The sequence below is a fragment of the Phocoena phocoena genome, chromosome 16, assembly GCF_963924675.1.
Source record: "Phocoena phocoena chromosome 16, mPhoPho1.1, whole genome shotgun sequence".
In the NCBI taxonomy this organism is placed as follows: domain Eukaryota; kingdom Metazoa; phylum Chordata; class Mammalia; order Artiodactyla; family Phocoenidae; genus Phocoena; species Phocoena phocoena.
This window is the reverse complement of record NC_089234.1, coordinates 83,977,288-83,991,403: the sequence shown is the minus strand read 5'-3', so window position 1 is coordinate 83,991,403 and position 14,116 is coordinate 83,977,288. Positions and strand designations below refer to the sequence as shown.

Genomic DNA, 14,116 nt, shown 5'->3' with positions numbered 1-14,116 from the left:
TCACCTATTTCTGGCATCCCCATACGACTCTTCCTTCTAAAAACTACCTGTTTGTTCTCTGTATCTATGAGTCTGTTGCTATTTTGTTGTTCGTTCTTTCATTTGTTTTGATTTTTAGATTCCACACAGAAATAAAATAATATGATATTTGTCTTTCTCTGTCTGACTGATTTCACTAAGCATAAGGTCCATCCATGCTGTCGCAAATGGCAAAATTTCATTCTTTTCTGATAGCAGAGTAATAGTCCATTGTGTGTGTGTGTGTGTGTGTGTGTGTGTGTGTACCACATATTTTTTAATCTATTCATCTGTTGATGGGCACTTAGACTGCTTCCATATCTTGGTTATTGTAAATTATGCTGTTATGAACGTTGGGGTGCATATATATCTTTTTGAATTAGTGCTTTTGTTTTCTTTTGATAAATACCTAAAAGTGGAATTGCTGGGTTGTATGGTAGTTCTATTTTTAGTTTATTTAGGAACCTCAATACTGTTTTCCACAGTGGCTGCACCAATTTACATTCCCACAAACAGTATATAAGGGTCCCCTTTTCACCACATCCTCTCCAACATTTGTTATTTGTGTTCTTTTTGATGACAGCCATTCTGACAAGAATGAAGTGATATCTCATTGTGGCTTTGATTTGCATTTTTCTGATGATTGGTGATGTTGAGCATCTTTTCATGTGTCTGTTGGTCATCTGTATGTTCTTGGGGAAATGTCTGTTCAGCTCTTCTGCCCATTTGGGTTTTTGTTTTTTGGGGGTTGAGCTGAATGAGCTCTTTGTCTATTTTGGGTGTTAAGCCTCATCAGAGACATTGTGTGCAAACATCTTCTCCCATTCAGTAGGCAGCCTTTTCCCTTTGTTGATAGTTTCCTTCACTGTGCAAAAGATTTGAGTTTGATGGAATCCCATCTGTTTATTTTTGCTTTTGTTTTCCTTGCCTGAGGAACATATCTGAGAAAATATTGCTAAGACCGATATCAAAGTGCATATTGCCTATGTGTTCTTCTAGAAGTTTTATGGTGTCAGGTCTTACATTTAAGTCTTTAATCCATTTTGAGTTTATTTTGTATCTGGTTTAAAAGGAAGAAAATTATTTCTTGCTAGAAGGAATGTATCTTCTTTTCTTATTTTTATTTATTTATTTTTAATTAATTTATTTTATATTTGGCTGCATTGGGTCTTTGTTGCTGCACTCAGGCTTTTCTCTAGTTGTGGCGAGCGGGGCCCACTCTTCGTTACGGTGCATGGGCTTCTCATTGTGGTGGCTTCTCTTGTTGTGGAGCACGGGCTCTAGGTTCGCAGGCTTCAGTAGTTGTAGCTCTTGGGCTCTAGAGCGCAGGCTCAGTACTTGTGGTGCAGGGCTTAGTTGCTCCATGGCATGTGGGATCTTCCTCGACCAGGGCTCGAACCCATGTCCCCTGCATTGGCAGGTGGATTCTTAACCATTGCACCACCAGGGAAATCCCTCACAGGTCTTTGTTTTTGTTTTTGGTTTTTTTGCCAGGCTTATGTGGTTTAATGAGTTTTACTTATTGGATAAAAGTGTCAATGTTGTGATGGAAAAAAAAACAAATGCAGCTCCAGTCCTCGTTTCAACCCTGTCACAGCCCAAAGGGGACTGGCCCAGTGGAAACCATGGCCACCCAGAGCCACTGTGGGGGTGGGGCCGTCTCAGGGCAAGGGGAGAGTAGGGCAGTGCAGCCTCACTCCTTGAACTTCCACTCCTGGCGGCACATGGGGCAGTGCTGTTGCACCTGCTGCACGTTGAGCCACTTGAGGATGCAGTGCGTGTGGAAGCAGTGAGAGCACTGGCCCCACACCAGCGGGCAGTCTTCACCTGGCACCTTGCAGTCTGGGCAACAGCCATTGAAGGCCATCCGGCAGATGCCACAGTTCTCATTGTTGGCCACCCAGAGCCAAGTGACCACGCCATTCCAGCACTTGATCTTCACCTTCATGGTGCGGGAAGCCCCTGCCGACCTAATCGCGCGCTGCCCCACCTGCCTTCAGTTGGCAGCGCCGGCGCCGCGCGGGAAGATATGTCAGGTCTTTTTTAATTTACAAAATTTTTAGTTTTTAAGGAAGTTTCTGGCGAAGATAAAATCAAGCAAAATCTGCTCTTCATAGCCTACCCTCCCCAAATTTGGGGCCAAAACATACATATGCAGATATGCATAGAATAAGTAAACACCTTGGAATTATTATACCTTGATAAAGAGCATAAAGAATTAAAGAACCTGCTCTAGACAGTGAACGTTTAGCCTATTCTGTTGTATTGTAAAGGGGGTGAAAACTATTAGAGGAACAATTTAAGCTCTGAAGCTCGGAGCTGCAAGTGTGGATATCCAGTGGCACTCACCCAGGGTAATCGTTGAAAAGATTCTGGGAAGAAACTGAGAACCTTACAAAATATCCATAGTAATAACACCTTCCCTTTATGTATTGAAGATAGTATTATCTGTTAGAAAATAGAAACTTCTTGGAGTTAGATTACTATGATGTTCATATACAAAAACTAGATTGGAACATTCATTTTCATACAAGGAAAAATGTTTTTCAGACATTTATTTAAGTGATATTTATATTTATTATTAAAGTGATATTTTTCCTGATCTATCACAGACCGAAAACCTCCAGTGTACAGAGCTTGCTAGCATGGATTAACTTTCTGTAATAATTATCCTGGAAATCATATTAGCAAGGACCAAAAATCGATGGGGCAACTGTGTGCAATTTTGCTCAAGACATCCCTCATGGCGCAGTGGCAAAGAATCTGCCTGCCAATGCAGGGGACACAGATTCGAGCCCTGGTCCAGGAAGATCCCACATGTCACAGAGCAACTAAGCCCGTGCGCCACAACTACTGAGCCTGCACTGTAGAGCCCACGAGCCACAATTACTGAGTCTGTGTGCCACAACTACTGAGCCTGCGCTCTAGAGCCTGTGAGCCACAACTACTGAGCCCGTGTGTCACAACTACTGAAGTCCACACGCCTAGAGCCCGTGCTCTGCAAAAAGAGAAGCCACCACAATGAGAAGTCTGCACACCGCAACAAAGAGTAACCCCCGCTCGCTGCAACTAGAGGAAGCCCACGCGCAGCAACGAAGACCCAACGCAGCCAAAAATAAATAAATAAAATAAATAAATTTACTAAAAAAAAAAAAAAGACAGTCGGTGTCCATTTTACTCACTCAAATGGCAAACAAACCTGGGTTTCAACACTGAAGGGCAGAAATGCCTCTTCAACACCAGAGTTCTGGAAAATTCTCATACCTTTTTTTGTAACATTCCAGGAATTGGCTAAGTGGAAATGTGGGTTATGATACCATTGGAATTCAATGAATAACTTAAAAAAGAAGTCTCACATACTTTCTTTTTCTTAAACAGCTTTATTGAGACATAATTTACAAATTATATAATTCACCCATTTAAAGTGTACAATTCAATGGGTTTTAGTATATATTCACTGAGTTGTGCAACTATCAATTGTGCAATCAATTTTAGAATATTTTCATCACATTCCCCCAAACCCATACCCATTAGCAGTCACTTCCCACTTCCCCCCAACCTCTCCCAGCCCCTGGCAACCACTGATCTGATTTCTGTCTCTATAGATTTGCCTGCTCTGTGCATATTATATCAACGAGATCATATGAGATGTAGGAACTTTTTTTTCTTGAAGGAAGGGGTAGGGAAAGAGCAATGGTCTGCTTTTCTATTATTGTAAATTTCTTGTCATATAATATTTATAATCCTTCTGTCCCTAAATATTATCTTCCTAATTTCCATCCCAGCTGGTAATGGAAAAGAGGATGGTTCCTGACTAGTTATGGCATGGTGTTCTGCTGCACAAAGTGCGTGCTCCACTTGGACACTGCAGGAGGGGGAGGGTGTGGCAGACGCCTCTGCTCTAGTCCCCAGTGCTGCCTGTGGGTCCCCAGCCTCCTACACCACCTAACCAGGTAATAGGAGAAGCCAGATGTGTAAGGATAAGCTGGACGTCTGTGAGAAAGACTTGAGAGCCAAACACCAGAGAAATTAGCTCAAACGTCAAGTAGAAGGGACAACAGCAAGAATGGAGAGGTGATGCAGCATCTAGTGTTTAGACAGAAATCAGATCAGATTAACAGCAGGTAAAAAGCAAGGAATCAGTATCCACAGCGTTTGCCCAGGTGCTCTGATAGCCTTAGTCTAGAACACAGCTATTCCACTGGGAAACACTGAAGGGCCAATGGTCCCTTATCATTAAGTCTTTGTGTTCCGGGAGAATGGATAGGCATCCTTGGTTGCCTTCAAAATAGTCATTTTCCCCATCCCACCTCCACAACCCATATCCCTGCCTCCATTCCGGCTACGTATAGGTCTGCCAATGCCAGATACTATATTCCCATTCCTCCTTCCAGGGAGAGTCAAGCATGAGATCCAAACGTGGGAGACTGCTGGAAGACTTCTCAGAATAGATTTCCTACCTAATAAAAAGCAGATTCATGAAAAAAAAATACCAGTGGCAAATTTGGCAAGACATTGTCTTCATTTGATCCCTGGAAGTGTAATAACCACCTTGAGACCATGAAGGGGTAAGTCAGAGGATGGCAACTTGGGAATACAGAATCCATCAAGACCTTGATGGCAATGTTGTACTTCTTTTTTCTTCTATTTTTTTTTAAGTAAAAGTATAATTTATTTATTTTTATTTGTCATTTTTAACATCTTTATTGGAGTATAATTGCTTTACAAAGATGTGTTAGTTTTTGCTTTATAACAAAGTGAATTGCTGTACTTCTGATGTAAGTAACCTCATGGTGCCTTTCTCAACTTTTTGTTATGTGAGTTTATCAACATTTAGTTGGGCTTTCTGATATTTTTTATTTTACTTTTATTTTTTTTACATCTTTATTGGAGTATAATTGCTTTAAAACAAAGTGAATCAGCTATACATATACATATATCACAATATCTCTTCACTCTTGCCTCTGCCTCCCTCCCACACTCCCTGTCCCACCCCTCTAGGTGGTCACAAAGCACCGAGCTAATATCCCTGTGCTTTGTGGCTGCTTCCCACTAGCTATGTATTTTACGTTTGGTAGTGTATATATGTCCATGCCAGTCTCTCACTTTGTCCCAGCTTACCCTTCCCTCTCCCCGTGTCCTCAAGTCCATTCTCTAGTAGGTCTGTGTCTTTATTCCCATCTTGCCCCTAGGTTCTTCATGAGCACTTTTTTTTTTTTAGATTCCATATAAATGTGTTAGCATACGGTATTTGTTTTTCTCTTTCTGACTTACTTCACTCTGTATGACACTCTAGATCCATTCACCTCACTACAAATAGCTCAATTTCGTTTGTTTTTATGGCGGAGTAATATTCCATTGTATATATGTGCCACATCTTCTTTATCCATTCATCTGTCGATGGACACTTAGGTTGCTTCCATATCCTGGCATTGTAATTAGAGCTGCAATGAACATTGTGGTACATGACTCTTTGAATTATGGTCTTCTCAGGGTATATGCCAATACTGGAATTGCTGGGTCATATGGTAGTTCTATTTGTAGTTTTTTAAGGAACCTCCATACTGTTCTCCATAGTGGCTGTATCAATTTACATTCTCACCAACAGTGAAAGAAGGTTCCCTTTTCTCCACACCCTCTCCAGTATTTATTGTTTCTAGATTTTTTGATGATGGCCATTCTGACGGGTGTGAGATGATACCTCACTGTAGTTTCGATTTGCATTTCTCTAAAGATTAATGATGTTGAGCATTCTTTCATGTGTTTGTTGCCAATCTGTATATCTTCTTTGGAGAAATGTCTATTTAGGTCTATGCCTATTTTTGGATTGGGTTGTTTGCTTTTTGATATTGAACTGCATGAGCTGCTCGTAAATTTAGGAGACTAAGCCTTTGTCAGTTGATTCATTTGCAAATATTTTCTCTCATTCTGAGGGTTGTCTTTTGGTCTTGTTTATGGTTTCCTTTGCTGTGCAAAAGCTTTGAAGTTTAATTATGTCCCACTTATTTTTGTTTTTATTTCCATTTCACTAGGAGGTGGGTCAAAAAGGGTCTTGCTGTGATTTACGTCATAGAGTGTTCTGCCTATGTTTTCCTCAAGAGTTTGATGGTGTCTGGCCTTACATTTAGGTCTTTAATCCATTTTGAGTTTATTTTTGTGTATGCTGTTAAGGAGTGTTCTAATTTCATTGTTTTACATGTAGCTGTCCAGTTTTCCCAGCACCATTTATTGAAGAGGCTGTCTTTCCTCCACTGTATATTCTTGCCTACTTTATCAAAGATAAGGTGACCATATGTGCGTGGGTTTATCTCTGGGCTTTCTATCCTGTTCCATTGCTCTATATTTCTGTTTCTGTACCAGTACCATACTGTCTTGATTACTGTAGCTTTGTAGTATAGTCTGAAGTCAGGGAGCCTGATTCCTCCAGCTCCATTTTTCTTTCTCAAGATTGTTTTGGCTATTCGGGCTCTTCTGTGTTTCCATACATATTGTGAATTTTTTTGTTCTATTTCTGTGAAAAATGCCAGTGGTAGTTTGATAGGGATTGCCTTGAATCTGTAGATTGCTTTGGGTAGTATAGTCATTTTCACAATGTTGATTCTTCTAATCCAAGAACATGGTATATCTCTCCATCTATTTGTATCATCTTTAATTTCTTTCATCAGTGTCATAATTTTCTGCATACAGGTCTTTGTCTTCTTAGGTAGGTTTATTCCTAGGTATTTTATTATTTTTGTTGCAATGGTAAATGGGAGAGTTTTCTTAATTTCAATTTCAGATTTTCTATCATTAGTGTATAGGAATGCAAGAGATTTCTATGCATAAATTTTGTATCCTGCTAGTTTACAAAATTCATCAATTAGCTCTAGTAGTTTTCTGGTAGCATCTTTAGGATTCTCTATGTATAGTATCATGTGATCTGCAAACAGTGACAGCTTTACTTCTTCTTTTCCGATTTAGATTCCTTTTATTTCTTTTCCTTCTCTTATTGCTGTGGCTAAAACTTCCCAAACAATGTTGAATAGTAGTGGTGAGAGTGGACAACCTTGTCTTGTTCCTGATCTTAGTGGAAATGGTTTCAGTTTTTCACCATTGAGGATGATGTTGACTGTGGGTTTGTCATATATGGCCTTTATTATGTCAAGGTAAGTTCCCTCTGTGCCTACTTTCTGGAGGGTTTTTAGCATAAATTGGTGTTGAATTTTATTGAAAGTTTCTCTGCATCTATTGAAATGATCATATGGTTTTTCTCCTTCAATTTGTTACTATGGTGTATCACATTGATTGATTTGCATATATTGAAGAATCCTTGCATTCCTGAGATAAACCCCACTTGATCATGGTGTATGATCCTTTTAATGTGCTGTTGGATTCTGTTTGCTAGTATTTTGTTGTGGATTTTTGCATCTATATTCATCAGTGATGTTGGTCTTTAGTATTCTTTCTTTGTGACATCTTTGGTTTTTGTATCAGGGTGATGGTGGCTTTGTAGAATTAGTTTGGGAGTGTTCCTCCCTCTGCTATATCTTGGAACAGTTTGAGAAGGATTAAACTGAGAAGGTGTTAACTCATCTCTAAATGTTTGATAGAATTCGCCTGTGAAGTCATCTGGTCCTCGGCTTTTGTTTATTAAGAGATTTTTTTTTATTAAGAGATTTTTAATCACAGTTTCAATTTCAGTGATTGTGATTTGTCTATTCATATTTTCTATTTCTTCCTGGTTCAGTCTCGGAAGGTTGTGCATTTCTGAGAATTTGTCCATTTCTTCCAGGTTTTCCATTTTATTGGCGTGTAGTTTCTTGTAGTAATCTCTCATGATCCTTTGTATTTCTGCAGTGTCAGTTGTTACTTCTCCTTTTTCATTTCTAATTCTATTGATTTGAGTCTTCTCCCATCTTTACTTGATGTGTCTGGATAATGGTTTATTAATTTTGTTTATCTTCTCAAAAAAACAGCTTTTAGTGTTATTGATCTTTGCTGTTGTTTCCTTCATTTCTTTTTCATTTATTTCTGATCTGATTTATATGATTTCTTTCCTTCTACTAACTTTGACGTTTCTCTGTTCTTCTTTCTCTAATTGTGTTAGGTGTAAGGTTAGGTTATTTGAGATGTTTCTTGTATCTTAAGGTAGGATTGTATTGCTATAAACTCCCCTCATAGAACTGCTTTTGCTGCATCCCATAGGTTTTGGGTCGTCGTGTTTTCATTGTCATTTGTTTCTAGATATTTTTTAATTTGCTGTTTGATTTCTTCAGTGATCTCTTGGTTATTAAGTAGTGTATTGTTTCGTCTCCATGTGTGTGCAATTTTTTAGAGATATTTTCCTGTAACTGATATCTAGTCTCATAGCGTTGTTGGCAGAAAAGATACTTGATACGATTTCACTTTTCTTAAATTTACCAAGGCTTGATTTGTGATCCAAGATATGATCTAGCCTGGAGAATGTTCCATGAGCACTTGGGAAGAATGTGCATTCTATTGTTTTTGGATGGACTGTCCTATAAATATCAGGTCCCCTACTATGATTGTGTTACTGTCGATTTCCCCTTCTATGGCTGTTAGTATTTGCCTTATGTATTGAGGTACTCCTATGTTGGGTGCATACATATTTACAATTGTTATATCTTCTTCTTGGGTTGATCCATTTGTCATTATGTGGTGTCCTCCTTTGTCTCTTATAATAGTCTTTACTTTAAAGTCTATTTTGTCTGATATGAGAATTGCTACTCCAGTTTTCTTCTGATTTCCATTTGCTTGGAATATCTTTTTCCAACCCCTCACTTTCAGTCTGGATGTGTCCGTAGGTCTGAAGTGTGTCTCTTGTAAACAGCATATATAAGGGTCTTGTTTTTGTATCCATTCAACCAATCTATGTTTTTTGGTTGGGGCATTTAATCCATTTACATTTAAGGTAATTATCGATATATATGTTCCTAGTCCCGTTTTCTTAATTGTTTGGGGTTTGTTATTGTAGGTCTTTTCCTTCTCTTGTGTTTCTTGCCTAGAGAAGTTCCTTTAGCATTTGTTGTAAAGCTGCTTTGGTGGTGCTGAATTCTCTCAGCTTCTGCTTGTTTGTAAAGGTTTAAATTTCTCCGTCATATGTGAATGAGATCCTTGCTGGATAGAGTAACCTTGGTTGTAGGTTTTTCCCTTTTGTCACTTTAGATATGTCCTGCCACTCCCTTCAGCAGAGTTTCTGCTGAAAGATCAGCTGTTAACTTTATGGGGATTCCCTTGTATGTTATTTGTTGTTTTTCCCTTGCTGCTTTTAATATTTTTCCTTTGTATTTAATTTTGATAGTTTGATTAATATGTGTCTTGACATTTTTCTCCTTGTATTTATCCTGTATGGGACTCTCTGTGTTTACTGGACTTTTTTTTTTTTTTTTTTAGTCTCAATCTTTTATTTTCTAATTCTAGCAAATATATATCCTGTTAAGTTCTTCTTTTTTCCCAAAACAAGTCTCAGTGAAAAGCAGTACATGGTGATTGCAATATTTGCAAAGGCTGTGTGTCACAAAACATCAGCAACAGAAAAGTTTATGGGAAGATATTATTGAAGCATTCTTTTTTTTTTTATTTTAACATCTTTATTGGGGTAAAATTGCTTTACAATGGTATGTTAGTTTCTGCTTTATAACAAAGTGAATCAGTTATACATATGTTCCCATATCTCTTCCCTCTTGCATCTCCCTCCCTCCCACCCTGCTTACTGGACTTGATTAGAGAAGTTTTCCAGTATAATTTCTTCAAATATTTTCTCAGTCCCTTTCTTTTTCTCTTCTTCTTCTGGGACCTCTATAATTCGAATGTTGGTGACTTTAATGTTGTCCCAGAAGTCTCTGAGACTGTCCTCAATTCTTTTCATTCTTTTTTCTGTATTCTGCTCTGCAGTAGTTATTTCCATTCTTTTGTCTTCCAGGTCACTTACCCGTTCTTCTGCCTCAGTTATTCTGCTACTGATCCTCTCTAGAGAATGTTTAATTTCATTTATTGTTTGTTTGTTTTCTCTTTGGTTCTTCTCTGTCCTTGTTAAATGTTTCTTATATTTTCTCCATACTATTTCCAAGATTTTAGATCATCTTTACTATCATTATTCTGACTTCTTTTTCAGGTAGACTGCCTATATCCTCTTCATATGTTATGTCTGGTGGGTTTTTACCTTGCTCCTTCATCTGCTGTGTGTTTCTCTTTCTTCTCACTTTGCTTATTTTACTGTGTTTGGGGTCTCCTTTTCACGGGCTGCAGGTTCATAGTTCCCATTGTTTTTGGTGTCTGTCCACAGTGGCTAAGGTTGGTTCTGTGGGTTGTGTAGGCTTTCTGGTGGAGGGGACTAATGCTTGAGTTCTGTTGGATGAGGATGGATCTTGTCTTTCTGGTGGGCAGGTCCATGTCTGATGGTGTGTTTTGGGGTGTCTGTCACCTTACTATGATTTTAGGCAGCCTCTCTGCTAATGGCTTGGGTTGTGTTCCTGTCTTGCTAGTTGTTTGGCATAGGGTGTCCAGCACTGTAACTTGCTGGTTGTTGAGTGGAGCTGGGTCTTAACGTTGAGATGGAGATCTCTGGAAGATTTTCATCATTTGATATTACATGGAGCTGGGAGGTCTCTTGTGGACCAGTGTCCTGAACTTGGCTCTCCCACCTCAGAGGCACAGCCCTGACACCTGGCTGGAGCACCAAGAGCCTGTTATCCACACGGCTCAGAATAAAAGGGAGAAAAAAAGGAAGAAAGAAAGGAAAAGATAAAATAAAATAAAATGAAATAACATAAAGTAAAATAAAATAAAGTTATTAAAATAAGAATAATTTTTAAAAAATTTAAATGTAATAAAAATAAAGAAAGAAGAGTGCAACTAGACCAAAAAACAAGTCCACAAATTATAACAAGTGCTAAAAACTATGCTAAAAAAAAGAAAAAAAAAAGGACAGACAGAACCCTAGGACAAATGGTAAAAGCAAAGCTATACAGACAAAATCACACACAGAAGCATAGACATACACATGCACAAAAAAAGAAAAAGGGGGGAAATATATATATATATATATCGTTGCTCCCAAAGTCCACCTCCTCAATTTGGGATGATTTGTTGTCTGTTCAGGTATTCCACAGATGCAGGGTACATCAAGATGATTGTGGAGATTTAATCCGCTGCTCCTGAGGCAGCTCGGAGAGATTTCCCTTTCTCTTCTTTGTTCGCACAGCTCCCGGGGCTCAGCTTTGGATTTGGTCCCGCCTTTTCATGTAGGTGCCCTGAAGGCATCTGTTCTTCACTCAGACAGGACAGGGTTAAAGGAGCAGCTGCTTCGGGGGCTCTGGCTCATTCAGGCCGGGGAGAGGGAAGTGTATGGGGTGCAGGGCGAGCCTGCAGCTGCAGCGCCCAGCTTGACGTTGATGTTGCAACAGCCTGAGGCGCACCGTGTGTTCTCCCGGGGAAGTTGTCCCTGGATCCCGGGACCCTGGCAGTGGCGGGCTGCACAGGCTCCCCGGAAGTGGGGTGTGGATAGTGACCTGTGCTTGCACACAGTCTTCTTGGCGGCAGCAGCAGCCTTAGCGTCTCATGGCCGTCTCTGGGGTCCGCGCTGTTAGCGGCGGCTCGCGCCCGTCTCTGGATCTCCTTTAAGCAGTGTTCTTAATCCCCTCTCCTCGCGCACCGGGAAACAAAGAGGGAAGAAAAAGTCTCCTCTTGCCTCTTCGGCAGGTCCAGACTTTTCCCCGGACTCCCTCCCGGCTAGCTGTGGCGCACTAGCTCTCTTCAGACTGTGTTCACGCCGCCAACCCCAGTCCTCTCTCTGCGCTCTGACCAAAGCCCAAGCCTCAGCTCCCAGCCCCGCCCGCCCCGGCGGGGGAGCAGACAAGCCTCTCGGGCTGGTGAGTGCTGGTCGGCCCTGATCCTCTGTGCAGGAATCTCTCCACTTTGCCCTCCGCACCCCTGTGCCTGCGCTCTCCTCCGCGGCTCCGAAGTTCCCCTCAGTCTCCGCCCACGAAGGGGCTTCCTAGTGTGTGGAAACCTTTCTTCCTTCACGGCTCCCTCCCACTGGTGCAGGTCCCGTCCCTATTCTTTTGTCTCTGTTTTTGCTTATTTCTTTTGCCCTATCCAGGTACGTGGGGAGTTTCTTGCCTTTTGGGAGGTCTGAGGTCTTCTTCCAGTGTTCAGTAGGTGTTCTGTAGGGGTTGTTCCAAATGTAGATGTATTTTGAAGTATTTGTAGGGAGGAAGGTAATCTCCACGTCTTAGTCTTCCGCCATCTTGAATGCCCTCCCTCTGGGCTTTCTGATATTTTTTATAGGAAGTATCCTAGAATGATATACAATAATGAGTATATTACTTTCAGAGGATCATTGGTTATAATCTTGTTTACAAGACAAGTATGCAGTTGTACTTCCTTTGTGATTTTTCCTTTGATTTCTCCTTGGAAAAATCCTCCCAGTGGATGCCATACTTGGTCAGTATTCCAACAACTTGGGTGTCTTTGTGGACTAGAAGATCCTAAGAACCAATGGGAGAACGTATAATATTACATGGCAGTGAAGGTGCCCCAGAAACAGTGGGATCATGGAAACACCAAGTTCAATGCCATAAATCAGCAGTATGTGGTGGAGTATATCAGCCTTTTGAAGTTGGGGTGGGTGTGAGAACAGGTGGGGAGGCTGAGTTTCTTTGTGATGTGGGTCCTAAACATCAGGTTTCCACAGGTAATGCTTCAGATCAAATTATATCTGGGCCAACTGACCAGGGCCTTGTCAACAACAACATTTCAATTTTCCATGATATACCTCTGTAAAGATTTTTAAGGCAATTCTTGGCTGGAAACCAGAGCATATCATTTTTTCTCTTTTTTTAAAATTAATTTTTATTGGAGTATAGTTGATTTACAATGTTGTGTTAGTTTCAGGTGTACAGAAATGTGAATCAGTTTTATATAAATATATATATCCAGTCTTTTTTAGATTCTTTTCCCATCTAGGTCATTACAGGGTATTGAGTAGAGTTCCCTGTACTATACAGTATATATACAATGGAATATTACTCGGCCATGAGAAAGAGCGAAATAATGCTACTTGCAGAACATATCATTTTCATTAAGGTTTTAGATTTAGGAAAGGTCAAAAGCAGGGCCCAAACTCCCCAAGATCAACACACTGTGACACTGCCCAGAAGCAGTTCTGATAGCTCTTGAACCAAAAATTTATGTTCCTTTTTAAGTTGAAATGATACAGTGCTGCCTGGTGGTGCTACCCCTTCTGGAAAGTGACAGGCTCTTATGCCAAGCAACTCTGCTCTACCCCATCTTAATCCCCATCCCCACATTAGGGAAAGTCAAGAACCAGAAAGTGTGTGCACACTCCCTTCAAGCAAGTACCTCCTTCTTCAAGCAAGAGTGTGTTCTGCAAAAGCCTCTTTGGACCACCCCAGCTCAATGTAGGGCTCCCCTGCCTGTGCCCTAAACAAACTTCTGTGCTGTCAGTGGTTGGATCCAGCTCTGCCTCTGCAAAACCAGTGAGACAACGGAAACACCACGCTTTGAGGCTTCCACATAAACATGGACTCTGTGTGTTTATTTTTTAGAATGCACCTATAAGCAACATGAAACAAAAAACTAGACATGGGTGGTTTGCTGGATTTCTTGTGAACTTTTAGTTGTAGAGAATAGGAATGAAATTGGGGTCTTACAGCATCTACGAACAGCAGTCACAACGCTCCACCCAATTATCTAATAGGTCAAACAACACATTAGACTGCAGATATTAGTAATTTGTATTCTTTACTCTGTGCCATACGTCCCAAGGTCAGGGACTGGTACATCACAACAGACTTATCCCTGTTGTCAAGGACATTTGGAAGGGTTCCTGAACCAGCAACTTAGAGAGGAATGTCCAGTCCCCCTATCTTGGTAGGTCAAGCTAGCTGGACCAAACTGCTCAGCTAGCAGTGGTGCTTGCCTCAAACTTTCAGAGGAGGGGTTTCCTTTCAGAGTTAATCTGGAGTGGAAGAAGCTACCTGGAAGTGGAAGAAAGCCAGATCCTGAGGTCAAAGAGGCAAATAACACAGTTCTGGGGGGTGCGATTGGGGCAGGCTGGGTAGATAAATAGCCAGAT

General features: G+C 40.6%; 1 pseudogene across 1 annotated transcript; it reads right to left on the bottom strand.

Annotated features, from left to right (window-relative positions):
- Positions 1-1,518: 1,518 nt before the first annotated feature.
- Positions 1,519-1,968, bottom strand: LOC136136494 (anaphase-promoting complex subunit 11 pseudogene; annotated as a pseudogene). The gene has a single exon (XR_010656661.1). The product of XR_010656661.1 is annotated as an anaphase-promoting complex subunit 11 pseudogene (transcript).
- Positions 1,969-14,116: the final 12,148 nt, after the last annotated feature.